Source organism: Ranitomeya imitator, chromosome 2 (assembly GCF_032444005.1).
Source record: "Ranitomeya imitator isolate aRanImi1 chromosome 2, aRanImi1.pri, whole genome shotgun sequence".
Lineage (NCBI taxonomy): Eukaryota > Metazoa > Chordata > Amphibia > Anura > Dendrobatidae > Ranitomeya > Ranitomeya imitator.
This window is the reverse complement of record NC_091283.1, coordinates 157,697,111-157,711,497: the sequence shown is the minus strand read 5'-3', so window position 1 is coordinate 157,711,497 and position 14,387 is coordinate 157,697,111.

Sequence of the window (14,387 nt, the reverse complement as noted above, 5' to 3'; positions counted from 1 at the left end):
GTCAGGCTGGCTGCGCCTGTGCGGCCGCGGTGCCCGAGATCCCGCCTCGCAGTGTCTTCTGATTGAGTCACACTGCGGGCCTGGGATCCATGGGCATGCGCAGTGCATATCTTCCCCTCGGGCTCTCGCTCATTTCCCTCCGCCTTCTTTAGACTGTGCGCCGTCAGCTGATCCCTAGCATGCCACGGCCGTGACACCGCACAGTCTGAAGAAGAGGGAAGGAGGGGAGTGAGAGTCGAGGTTATGCACTGTGCATGCCCATGGTTCCAAGGCCCGCAGTGGGATTACGTTAGATGAGACTGCGAGGTGGGATCTGGAGCAGCGTGGACGCACAGGCACTGACAGCCTGACACCAAATTATGTCAGAAGACAGGCAGCGCTAATTGGGCATGGCCAAGGGCTAACAGAACAGCGCAGGCTCCGTGGCAGCTTAAAACAACGCTGAGGAGGCAGCGCACGGCATCAAGGGGATAGGAATGACAGCTGTGCTGTGTCCCATTACGAAGGAAATTCGCACCTCCGGAACGGTTTAACGGTATAAAGGGACACATTTTTAGTGTTTACTTCGGTGTTTGCAAGGAGCATAATTAAAAGAGCAACCTTTTCCTTTTGCATCCTTAGTGCTGCACAACATGGCTCTTTCAGCTACAAACGTCTTGGGGGGGGGGGTTAAAGGTTTCCTTTCAACTTGCTCCAATCAGGCTTCGGCCTACACTCTGTTCCTCTGCTCCTCCTGCTGTCCCTGGGCTCTAACACCGCCAGTTGGTGCCTGGAAGTGCTGTGTGCACAGTCAACAGTCGCTCCTCTGTTATTGGGGTTCAGTAACGTCAGCTGATCCCCAGCTGTGTGTGCGGCAATACCTCCAATCTGCTCCTCCTGCTGTCCCTGGGCTCTAACACCGCCAGTTGGTGCCTGGAAGTGCTGTGTGCACAGTCAACAGTCGCTCCTCTGTTATTGGGGTTCAGTAACGTCAGCTGATCCCCAGCTGTGTGTGCGGCAATACCTCCAATCTGCTCCTCCTGCTGTCCCTGGGCTCTAACACCGCCAGTTGGTGCCTGGAAGTGCTGTGTGCACAGTCAACAGTCGCTCCTCTGTTATTGGGGTTCAGTAACGTCAGCTGATCCCCAGCTGTGTATCCGGCAACGTGTCATGCGACCGCCACGCTGGCACAACTAAAATGTAAGGGGACCTGTCCCCCCCCCCCCCCCTAGGCGTTTGTTACTGAAAGAGCCACCATGTGCAGCACTAATACTGCACAAGGGAAAGGTCGCTCTTGAAATTATGCTCCTTGCAAACGCTGAACTACACACTCATGTAATGTGTCCCCTCACACCGTCCAACCGTCCCGGAGGTGGGACTTTCCTTTGTAATGTGACGCAGCACAGCCGTCATTGCTACCCCCTTGGCACCGTGCGCTGCCTCCTTAGCGTTGTTTGATTCCGTCATGGACCCTGCGCTGTTATGTTATCCCTTGGCCATGCACAGTTTGCGCTGCCCGTCCTCTGACATCATTTGTTGTCGTCCTGGCTGCGCCTGTGCGTCCACGCTGCCCGAAATCACACCTCGCAGTGTCGTCTAATGTGATCCCACAGTGGGCCTGGTATCCATGGCCATGCGCAGTGCATATACTAGCCTCTCACTCCCCTTCTTCACGCTTCTTCAGACTAGGCGGCGTCAGCTGATCCCTAATAGCATGCCACGGCCGTGACGCCGCACAGTCTGAAGAAGCAGGAAGGAGGTGAGTGAGAGGCGATGATATGCACTGCGCATGCCCATGGATCCCTGGCCCGCAGTGGGACTACATTAGATGACACTGCAAGGTTGGATCTCGGGCAGCTTGGACGCACAGGCACTGCCAGCCTGACACCTACATGATGTCAGAAGACGGGCACCGCTAACTGTGCATGGCCAAGGGATAACATTACAGTGCGGGCTCCGTGACAGAACCAAACAACGTTGAGGAGGTGGTGCCCGGCACCAAGGGGGTTGGAATGACGGCTGTGCTGTGTCACATTACAAAGGAAAGTCCCACTTCCGGGATGGTTTGACGGTGTGAGGGGACACATTATATGAGTGTGTACTTCAGCGTTTGCAAGGAGCATAATTTTCGGAGCCACCATTTTCCATGTGCAGTATTACTGCTGTACAAGATGGCTCTTTCAGCAACAAATGCCTGGGGGGGGGGGTTAAAGGTTCCCTTTCAACTTGCTCCACTGCAGGCTTCGGCCTACACTCTGCTCCTCTTTGATTCCCTGGGTTTCAACACTGTCAGTTGCCACCTGGAAGTGTTGTCTACACAGAAAAAAACACTAGGTGATGTGTCAGTGGGGTTCAGCACCGCCAGCTGTTCCCCTGCTGTGTAGTCGGCAACGTGTCCAGCACAAGCCACGCTGGCACAACAGAACAAAAGCTGCCACCAGTGCAGGCTTCGGCCTACACTCTGCTCCTCTCCTCCTCCTGCTGACCCTGGGCTCAAACACCGCTAGTTTTTGCCCGGAAGTGCTAGCTGCACAGAGAAAAACACCAGCCAATGTGTTAGTGGGGTTCAGCAACGCCAGCTGTTCCCCTGCTGTGTAGCCGGCAACGTGACCTGCAAACGCCATGCAGGCACAGGAACTGAAATTAAAAGGGAACCTGGCCCCACCCCCCCAGGTGTTTCTATGTATAACAGCCACCTAGTACAGCAGTACTGCTGCATTTGTACAAGGTGGCTGACTTTTTCTCCTTGCCCACGTGGAACTCAACACGTACAAAATGTGTCTCATTGAGACCATTCCACTGTCCCTGAGGTGTGACTTTCCTTTGTAATGATACGCAGCACCCCCCTTGGTAGCGTTTCCCGTCTTTTGTCATCATGGTTAGCTGGCTGCGCCTGTGCATCCGCCCTGCTAGAAACAACGCCCCTCGTTGTCATATTTATTTTGTCAGCGAGGGTGTGGTTTATGGGCACGAGCAGTGCATATGTTCGCCTGTCTTAACTCATCTCCTTCCGCCTTCTTCAGACTGTGCGGCCTCCTGGCCGTGGTAGGCGATAAGGGATCAGCTGAGGCCGCCCAGTCTGGAGCAGGTGTAAGGACATGTGTAAGCGGCAAACCTATTTACTGCACAAGGCCACGAATCCCAGCCACGCAGTGTGATTTTTTGAAAACACACTGTGGGTCTGGGATTCATGTCCATCGCTAACCGCAACGGCCGACATGAAATGAGGTCAGAAGACAGGAAGCGCTCACAGCGCATGGCCAAGGGATCACAATAGCGCAGACTCCTGTACAGCAAATAACAACGCTCAGGAATCTGCGCCCAGTACCTAGGTGCAAATTTTGACACCTGTGCTGCGTCTCGTTAAAAAGACAAGTCACGCCTCCACAACTGTTTGACAGTATAATGGGCTAAATAGTGTACGTGTTTTAGTCAGCGTGTGCAAGGAGCAAAACAAATAGAGCAACCTTTTACTTGTGCAGCATTAATGCTGCACAAGGTGTGGCTCTTGTACCTTGCAACACCTGAGGGGGGGGTTAAAGGTAACCTTTGAAATTGGTTCAACTAGGCTTCGGCCTACACTCTGCTCCTCTACTCCTCCTGCTGACCCTGGGCTCAAACACCGCTAGTTTTTGCCCGGAAATGCTAGCTGCACAGAGAAAAACACCAGCCAATGTGTTAGTGGGGTTCAGCACCGCCAGCTGTTCCCCTGCTGTGTAGTCGGCAACGTGTCCAGCACAAGCCACGCTGGCACAACAGAACAAAAGCTGCCACCAGTGCAGGCTTCGGCCTACACTTTGCTCCTCTCCTCCTCCTGCTGACCCTGGGCTCAAACAACGCCAGTTTCTGCCCGGACATGCTAGCTGCACAGAGAAAAACACCAGCCAATGTGTTAGTGGGGTTCAGCACCGCCAGCTGTTCCCCTGCTGTGCAGCTTGCAACGTGACCTGCAAACGCCACGCAGGCACATGAACTGAAATTGAAGGGAGCCTGGCCCCCACCCCCAGGTGTTTCTATGTATAACAGCCACCTTGTACAGCAGTACTGCTGCATTTGTACAAGGTGGCTGATGTTTTCTCCTTGCCCACGTGGAACTCAACACGTACAAAATGTGTCTCTTTGAGACCATTCCACTGTCCCTGAGGTGTGACTTTCCTTTCTAATGATACGCAGCACCCCCCTTGGTAGCGCTTCCCGTCTTCTGACATCATTGGTTGGCTACTTGCGCCTGTTCGTCCGCCCTGCCTGAATAAAATGCTCCTCGTTGTCTTAATTATTTTGACTGCGAGGGTGTGATTGATGGGCACGAGCAGTGCATATCTTCGCCTGTCTTAACTCATCTCCTTCCGCCTTCTTCAGACTGTGCAGCCTCATGGCCGCGGCATGCGAGAAGGGATCAGCAGAGGCCGCCCAGTCTGAAGCAGGTGTAAGGACGTGTGTGAGCGGCCAAAATATTTACTGCTCAAGGCCACGAATCCCAGCACCGCAGTGTGGCTTTATGAAAAGACACTGTGGGTCTGGGATTTATGGCCATCGTTAACCGCACCGGCCAACATGAAATGAGGTCATAAGATGGGCAGCGCTAACAGGGCATTGCCAAGGGATAACACAAGAGCGCAGACTCCTGTACAGCAAATAACAACGCTCAGGAAGCTGCGCCAAGCACCAAGGCGTTATTTTGGACACCTGTGCTGCGTCTCATCAAAAAACCAAGTCACGCATCCACTACAGTTTGACTGTAGAATGGGGTAAATTGTGTATGTCTTTCATTCAGCGTGTGCAAGTAGACAAATTAATAGAGCAACCTTTCACTTGTGCAGCATTAATACTGCACAAGGTGTGTCTCTTGTACTTTGTAACACCTGAGGGGGGGGTTAAAGGTTTCCTTTGAAATTGGTTCAACTAGGCTTCGGCCTACACTCTGCTCCTCTCCTCCTCCTCCTGCTTCAACACGGGCTCTAACATCGCTAGTTTTTGCCCGCAAGTGCTAGCTGCACAGATAAAAACACACGCCATTGTGTTAGTGGGGTTCAGCAACGCCAGCTGTTCCCCCAGTGTGTAGCCGGCAAAGTGTCCTGCAAACGCAACGCAGACACAAAGCTGCCTCCAGTGCAGGCTTCGGCCTACACTCATCTCCCCCTGCTTACCCTTTGCTCCAACACCGCTAGTTGGGGCTCTAGGAAGACAATCTTTAATAGGCAAGGCAACGCATCCGGGTTCCAGCACCGCCAGCTGGTTCTCGGCAGTGTTCTTGTCACAGGTACTCCCTCGTGCCAAGCCTGGTTTCAGCACCGTCAGCTGTTTCCGGGTTGTGTCAACTTCACTGAGACGCCTATGCTTGCCCCGTCGTGGGGCGGTCGAGTTAGCCAACTCCAGGGTGCCTCCAGTTTAGGAGCTTCCTATGTGGGCTGCGTGAACTGGTAGTCAAGGCTGGTTCTGTAGTGCCAGTAGGCCCAGCTCCCCCTGTAGGACTGTTGGGGTTCGGTAACTGCGGCTGCCTCGCGGCCTAGCTGTTCTCTCCTCTCCTGTGGGCCTTGGGGTCCACCACCTGGTTCCAGCACCGTCAGCTGGTTCCGGGCCGAGCCTTTGGCTTAGGTGCCTCCTCCTGGGTATCCGAGTTCCGCCAACGCCAGGCGGTCCTTGGTAGTGCTTTTAAGCGCGGGCACCTACAGCTTAGCAACCGGGTTCCAGCACCGTCAGCTGGTCCTCGGTCGTGCCATTGGCTCTTGCACACTGGGGCAACGCATCCGGGTTCCAGCACCGCCAGCTGGTTCTCGGCAGTGTTCTTGTCACAGGTACTCCCTCGTGCCAAGCCTGGTTTCAGCACCGTCAGCTGTTTCCGGGTTGTGTCAACTTCACTGAGACGCCTATGCTTGCCCCGTCGTGGGGCGGTCGAGTTAGCCAACTCCAGGGTGCCTCCAGTTTAGGAGCTTCCTATGTGGGCTGCGTGAACTGGTAGTCAAGGCTGGTTCTGTAGTGCCAGTAGGCCCAGCTCCCCCTGTAGGACTGTTGGGGTTCGGTAACTGCGGCTGCCTCGCGGCCTAGCTGTTCTCTCCTCTCCTGTGGGCCTTGGGGTCCACCACCTGGTTCCAGCACCGTCAGCTGGTTCCGGGCCGAGCCTTTGGCTTAGGTGCCTCCTCCTGGGTATCCGAGTTCCGCCAACGCCAGGCGGTCCTTGGTAGTGCTTTTAAGCGCGGGCACCTACAGCTTAGCAACCGGGTTCCAGCACCGTCAGCTGGTCCTCGGTCGTGCCATTGGCTCTTGCACACTGGGGCAACGCATCCGGGTTCCAGCACCGCCAGCTGGTTCTCGGCAGTGTTCTTGTCACAGGTACTCCCTCGTGCCAAGCCTGGTTTCAGCACCGTCAGCTGTTTCCGGGTTGTGTCAACTTCACTGAGACGCCTATGCTTGCCCCGTCGTGGGGCGGTCGAGTTAGCCAACTCCAGGGTGCCTCCAGTTTAGGAGCTTCCTATGTGGGCTGCGTGAACTGGTAGTCAAGGCTGGTTCTGTAGTGCCAGTAGGCCCAGCTCCCCCTGTAGGACTGTTGGGGTTCGGTAACTGCGGCTGCCTCGCGGCCTAGCTGTTCTCTCCTCTCCTGTGGGCCTTGGGGTCCACCACCTGGTTCCAGCACCGTCAGCTGGTTCCGGGCCGAGCCTTTGGCTTAGGTGCCTCCTCCTGGGTATCCGAGTTCCGCCAACGCCAGGCGGTCCTTGGTAGTGCTTTTAAGCGCGGGCACCTACAGCTTAGTAACCGGGTTCCAGCACCGTCAGCTGGTCCTCGGTCGTGCCATTGGCTCTTGCACACTGGGGCAACGCATCCGGGTTCCAGCACCGCCAGCTGGTTCTCGGCAGTGTTCTTGTCACAGGTACTCCCTCGTGCCAAGCCTGGTTTCAGCACCGTCAGCTGTTTCCGGGTTGTGTCAACTTCACTGAGACGCCTATGCTTGCCCCGTCGTGGGGCGGTCGAGTTAGCCAACTCCAGGGTGCCTCCAGTTTAGGAGCTTCCTATGTGGGCTGCGTGAACTGGTAGTCAAGGCTGGTTCTGTAGTGCCAGTAGGCCCAGCTCCCCCTGTAGGACTGTTGGGGTTCGGTAACTGCGGCTGCCTCGCGGCCTAGCTGTTCTCTCCTCTCCTGTGGGCCTTGGGGTCCACCACCTGGTTCCAGCACCGTCAGCTGGTTCCGGGCCGAGCCTTTGGCTTAGGTGCCTCCTCCTGGGTATCCGAGTTCCGCCAACGCCAGGCGGTCCTTGGTAGTGCTTTTAAGCGCGGGCACCTACAGCTTAGCAACCGGGTTCCAGCACCGTCAGCTGGTCCTCGGTCGTGCCATTGGCTCTTGCACACTGGGGCAACGCATCCGGGTTCCAGCACCGCCAGCTGGTTCTCGGCAGTGTTCTTGTCACAGGTACTCCCTCGTGCCAAGCCTGGTTTCAGCACCGTCAGCTGTTTCCGGGTTGTGTCAACTTCACTGAGACGCCTATGCTTGCCCCGTCGTGGGGCGGTCGAGTTAGCCAACTCCAGGGTGCCTCCAGTTTAGGAGCTTCCTATGTGGGCTGCGTGAACTGGTAGTCAAGGCTGGTTCTGTAGTGCCAGTAGGCCCAGCTCCCCCTGTAGGACTGTTGGGGTTCGGTAACTGCGGCTGCCTCGCGGCCTAGCTGTTCTCTCCTCTCCTGTGGGCCTTGGGGTCCACCACCTGGTTCCAGCACCGTCAGCTGGTTCTCGGCAGTGTCTTTTGCTCTTGTACCTTCTGCTCCCCATCCTGGTTCCAGTACCGTCAGCTGGTTCCGGGCAGAGCCTTTGGCTTAGGTGCCTCCTTCTGGGTATCCAAGTTCCACCAATGTCAGGTGGTCCTTGGTAGTGCTTTCAGGCACGGGTACCTCCTGCTTAGTAACCGGGTTCCAGTAACGTCAGCTGGTCCTTGGTAGTTCCATTGGCTCTTGGACATTCGGCTACCCATCCGGGTTCCAGTACCGTCAGCTGGTTCTCGGCAGTGTCTTTTGCTCTTGTACCTTCTGCTCCCCATCCTGGTTCCAGTAACGTCATCTGGTTCCGGGCAGAGCCTTTGGCTTAGGTGCCTCCTTCTGGGTATCCGAGTTCCGCCAACGTCAGGCGGTCCTTGGTAGTGCTTTTTAGCACGGGTACCTCCTGCTTAGTAACCGGGTTCCAGTAACGTCAGCTGGTCCTCGGTAGTTCCATAGGCTCTTGAACCTTCGGGTAGCCATCCGAGTTCCAGTTCCATCAGCTGGTTCTTGGCATTTTCTCAGCCTTCTTGTACCTTCTGCTACATTTCCAAGTTGAAGACCCTAACGTCGACAACCCGGAAGACCACCCCGATGACGACGACCCGGAAGACCACCCCGATGACGACGACGACGACGACGGCGGAGACGACGACGGCTGAGACGACGACGGCGGAGATGACGACACTGGAGACGAAGACCCTGGAGACGACAACATGGAAGACCGAGAAGCAGAAGAACAAGAGGCTGCAGAACAAAGAGCAGAAGAACATTAAGCATAAGACTTAATATCAGAGCAAAAGATATTATCTAAATTATATGCAGAAGAAGACTAAGCAGTGTATGGGGGTGAGTCCGTTCCTCCTCGTGGTGCCCCTGGATAAAGCCTGATGCTGCAGGCCAAACTGAACGCGGACAAATGTAACTTTTGTGACTGGCAGAACGGAAGGTGTAATCTTCCAACTTTTATAGATAACAACTACGGGAATGCCTGTCACAAATGAGAATATGATGAAGAAGTAGAATAGGAAGAATAATAACAGTGGAATAAAAAGAATATGTAGAATAGGAAGAATAATAATAGTTGAAGAAAATGAATATGAAGAATGTAATAAAAAAAAAAATAGGTAGAAGATGAAGAAGAAGATGAATAAGGTGAAGAAGTTGATGTCAAGGATGCTGATGATGATGAAGATGAAAGTGTGGGAAAAGAAAAAAAAAAAAGAAAAAAAAGAAGGGGAAGGGCGTGGAATAGTGAAACATCAATATCTGACAAAATAAAAAAAATTTACATACTCAATATCTTTTTCAATCCGAACGTCTTTAAAAAAAAAAAAAAAACATGCTATTCTATTTGATTGGACTAATCCTCATTGCCTTTAATGTCTCCGCCACCTCCCCAATACATCCTACATTATTCTTAGTTGTTTTCCTTCAGGTAGAATGAACCTACAAGGAAAGAAAGGGTTTATTTTAATTCCGATATTTTGGTCCCATTGACTTGCATTGGGATCGGGTATCGGTATCGGCGATATCCGATATTTTTTGAATATCGGCCGATCCAAACCGATACCGATACTTTCCGATATCGGAAGGTATCGCTCAACACTACTTACTACAAGGCCAAGATTTCTAATGATACCCGTGGCCTGGTGGGGTAAGTGACGGAGTCGGCGACTTTCTGCTCCATCACAACAGTTAATAATATGAGTGTCTTGAGAACACCGATTATGCTAACAACGTACCAGACAAGGCGGCCCACGACCAGACAGGCCCTTCTGGCATTAGCCAGATGGCCAGTCCAGCCCTGCACAGAGGGTCAAAACTAAAGCTTGGACAAAGTTCAAAGACATTTATTAAAAAATGTCTGCAATTTGGGAAGTTTTTCCGTATCAAATATAACCAGGAACCTTTTAATATGGAAACAAACAAAGGCATTGTCGCACCAAAGTACAATTTAATTAATAGATCTTAGAATAAAATATTGGAATATAATATACAGTACAGACCAAAAGTTTGGAAACACCTTCTAATTTAAAGATTTTGCTGTATTTTCATGACTATGAAAATTGTAAATTCACGCTGAAGGCATCAAAATTATGAATTAACACATGTGGAATTATATACTTAACAAAAAAGTGTGAAACAACTGAAATTATGTCTTATATTCTAGGTTCTTCAAAGTAGCCACCTTTTGCTTTGGTGACTGCTTTGCACACTCTTGGCATTCTCTTGATGAGCTTCAAGAGGTAGTCACCAGGAATGGTCTTCCAACAATCTTGAAGGAGTTACCAGAGATGCTTAGCACTTGTTGGCCCTTTTGCCTTCACTCTGCGGTCCAGCTCACCCCAAACCATCTCGATTGGCTTCAGGTCTGGTGACTGTGGAGGCCAGGTCATCTGGCGTAGCACCCCATCACTCTCCTTCTTGGTCAAATAGCCCTTACACAGCCTGGAAGTGTGTTTGGGGTCATTGTCCTGTTGAAAAATAAATGATGGTCCAACTAAACGCAAACCAGAAGGAATAGCATGCCGCTGCAAGATGCTGTGGTAGCCATGCTGATTCAGAATGCCTTCAATTTTGAATAAATCTCCAACAGAATCACCAGCAAACCACCCCCACACCATCACACCTCCTCCTCCATGCTTCACGGTGGGAACCAGGCATGTAGAGTCCATCCGTTCACTTTTTCTGCATCGCACAAAGACACAGTGGTTGGAACCAAAGATCTCAAATTTGGACTCATCAGACCAAAGCACCGATTTCCACTGGTCTAATGTCTTTTCCTTGTGTTCTTTAGCCCAAACAAGTCTCTTCTGCTTGTTGCCGGTCCTTAGCAGTGGTTTCCTACCAGCTATTTTACCATGAAGGCCTGCTGTACAAAGTCTCCTCTTAACAGTTGTTGTAGAGATGTGTTTGCTGCTAGAACTCTGTATGGCATTGACCTGGTCTCTAATCTGAGCTGCTGTTAACCTAAGATTTCTGAGGCTGGTGACTCGGATAAACTTATCCTCAGAAGCAGAGGTGACTCTTGGTCTTCCTTTCCTGGGGCGGTCCTCATGTGAGCCAGTTTCTTTGTAGTGCTTGATGGTTTTTGCAACTGCACTTGGGGACACCTTCAAAGTTTTCCCAATTTTTCGGACTGACTGACCTTCATTTCTTAAGTAGTGATGGCCACTCGTTTTTCTTTACTTAGAATTTGTATTATGGCAAGAAAAAAAACAGCTAACAGTCTATTCAGTAGGACTATCAGCTGTGTATCCACCAGACTTCTGCTGAACACAACTGATGGTCCCAACCCCATTTATAAGGTAAGAAATCCCACTTATTAAACCTGACAGGGCACACCTGTGAAGTGAAAACCATTTCCGGTGACTACCTCTTGAAGCTCATCAAGAGAATGCCAAGAGTATGCAAAGCAGTCATCAAAAGCAAAAGGTGGCTACTTTGAAGAACCTAGAATAAAAGACATAACAAAAAAGTGTGAAACAACTGAAATTAAGTATATAATTCCACATGTGTTAAATCATAGTTTTGATGCCTTCAGTGTGAATTTACAATTTTCATAGTCATGAAAATACGGAAAAATCTATAAATGAGAAGGTGTGTCCAAACTTTTGGTCTGTACTGTATAAGAGCAGTAAAAAGCAGCATATGGTCCAATGTCCTAATTTAAATACGTATTGGATCACCGTAATAAAAAATTAACCCCTTTCTGACATCTGACGTACTATCCCGTCCATGTGGGCTGGGCCCGTCTAACCATAGATGGAATAGTACGTCATAGCCGATTGGCAGCTCACACAGGTGGTGTACGGCCGCTCGAGGCCGGGTGTCAACTGTGACAAAGTGCCAGGAGCAGTCACAGACCGCTCCCGGCACTTTAACTCCCGAAACACTGCGATTAAACATGATCGCAGTGTTCCAAAACCGGAACAGGGGCTGACAGCCCCTCTGCCTTTAGATCGGAGACCCCACGGCATGCCACGGGGTCCCGATCGCTGCCATGGAGACCCGATGTCATCATGACAACATGCATGTTAGCAGAGCTGAGAGACTTCCTGTCATGCGCAGTGCATGTCAGGAAGTCTCCAAGGTCAGTGTGCAGGGATTGCAGCGCTGACAGCTTCTATAGCATGCACAAAATGAGTGTCCCATACTGGGACAAAGTGTAAAAGTAAGAATGAAATAAAAAATATTAAAACAAAATAAAAAAAAAAAAAATCAATATTTATTCCATCAATGAATATTTGAATAAAAAAAAAAATCTAAACAATAAAAGTACACATATTTGGTATCGCCGCGTCCATAACGACCCGACCTATTTTTAATATAAAATAGTTTTTATTGTATAAAAGTGGCAAAACATAAAAAATATATATAAATGAGGTATCGTTGTCATCATGCTAACCCGAAGAATAAAACTGCTTTATCAATTTTACCACATTTGAACGGTATAAAAGCCTCCCCCAAAAGAAATTCATGAATTGCTGTTTTTTGATCATTCTGCCTCCCAAAAATCAGAATAAAAAGTGATCAAAAAAGTCATGTGCCCAAAAATGTACCAATAAAAGCGTCAACTTGCCATGCAAAAAACAAGACCTTACATGACTCTGTGGACCAAAATATGGAAAAATGATAGTTCTCAAAACGTGATGAAGCAAAAACAATTTTTTTCAATAAAAAGTGTCTTTTAGTGTGCGACAGCTGCCAATCATAAAAACCCGCTATAAATAATAAATCAAACCCCCCTTTATCAGCCCCTTAGTTAGGGAAAAAATAATAAAATAAATAAAATGTATTTATTTCCATTTTCCCAATAGGGTTAGGGTTGGGATTAGGGGTGTGTTGGGGGTTAGGGTTGGAGTTAGAATTGGGGGGTTTCCACTGTTTAGGCACATCAGGGGCTCTCCAAACATGACATGGGGTCTGATTCCAGACAATTTTGAAAAAAAGTTGAAAAATCGGCACTCCTTCCCTTCCGAGCTCTGCCATGCGCCCAAACAGTGCTTTACCCCCACATATGGGGTATTTGCATACTCAGGACAAATTGTACAACAGCTTTTGGGTCCAATTTGTCCTGTTACCCTTGGTAAAATAAAACAAATTGGACCTGAAGTAAATTTTTTTGTGAAAAAAAGTTAAATGTTCATTTAAAAAAAAAAAATTTCCAAAAACTCCTGTGACGCACCTGAAGGGTTAATAAACGTCTTGAATGTGGTTTTGAGCAGCTTTAAGGGTGCAGTTTTTAGAATGGTGTCACACTTGGGTATTTTCTATCATATAGACCCCTCTAAATGACTTCAAATGTGATGTGGTCCCTAAAAAAAAAAAAATGGTGTTGTAGAAATGAGAAATCGCTGGTCAACTTTTAACCCTTATAACTCCCTAACAAAATATAATGTTGGTTCCAAAATTGTGCTGATATAAAGTAGACATGTGGGAAATGTTACTTATTAAGTATTTTGTGCGACATATCTCTGTGATTTAATTAAGGGCATGAAATATTCAAAGTTGGAAAATTGCGAAATTTTCAACATTTTCGCCAAATTTCCATTTTTTTTTTCTGCAAATAAACGCAGGTAATATCAAAGAAATTTTACCGCTACCATGAAGTATAATATGTCACGAGAAAACAATGTCAGAATCACTGGGATCCATGCAAGCGTTGCAGAGTCATAACCTCATAAAGGGACAGTGGTCAGAATTGTAAAAATTGGCCTGGTCATTAACGTGTAAACCACCCTTGGGGGTCAAGTACCCCCCCCCAAAAAAAAACAAATTTACAGAATAGCACCAAATTAACACAACATATACTAATAAAACACGCATAATAACACCACAAAAATTTCACCCCAACACAAAATCTGTATACAATATGAGTGAAGGAAACAGGAGAGAGCAATCCCTATTTTAATAACTATTGTCTTCCTACCTACCAGCGGAGGTTGGCACCCTCAATCCTGCGAAATGCTGCCCCCCACTTACCCTAAGTGCCCTCATCAAGATAAATAGGGTGAACAGGTTTTCAGTAAACTACCATATGTAATCAGGTCAACGTGACACCCTGTCTCTGATATACCAGCTTAAATTTCATTGGTTTCTGCTGGCCTGAAAATAGAGAAACCAACCAGATTCCCCTCTCTCATTTTTCTATCAATGATCCAATTGGGGGCCAATCAGCAACACAATCATTTCTCCCTTCATTTTGCAAACAGATTTAATTGGCTGTGGTACCTGGGCTCTAACTCATCCATTGAGAAAGACTATTGGAACCAATGAGATTCTTCCTTGCTGTCAGTTATCTAATTGGTTGTTCCCCGTGCCCCACTTACTCATTCTTTTGAATGAAAGAGCCCATAGCAACCAATAAGATTTAACATTTGGTTTTCGAGCAGTGATTTGATTGGATGTTCCTCCTTTACCTCTTCCTTCATGTGAAAGACAGCCCACCAATCAGATTTCGCCCTCGCTTATTCTATCAGAGAAAGTCCGTAGCAACCAATCAGGTTCTCAGTTCATTTTACAAGTAGTGATCTGATTGGTTGTTCTTACTCCATCTTTTCCTCCATGATCTGGGATCAAGTCCATGGCAACCAATTAGATCCCATCTTTCATTTTTGCACAACAGAAGGTTGCGGTGTTGCGTAGCGCCATTGTTTCGCTCCTTTTAT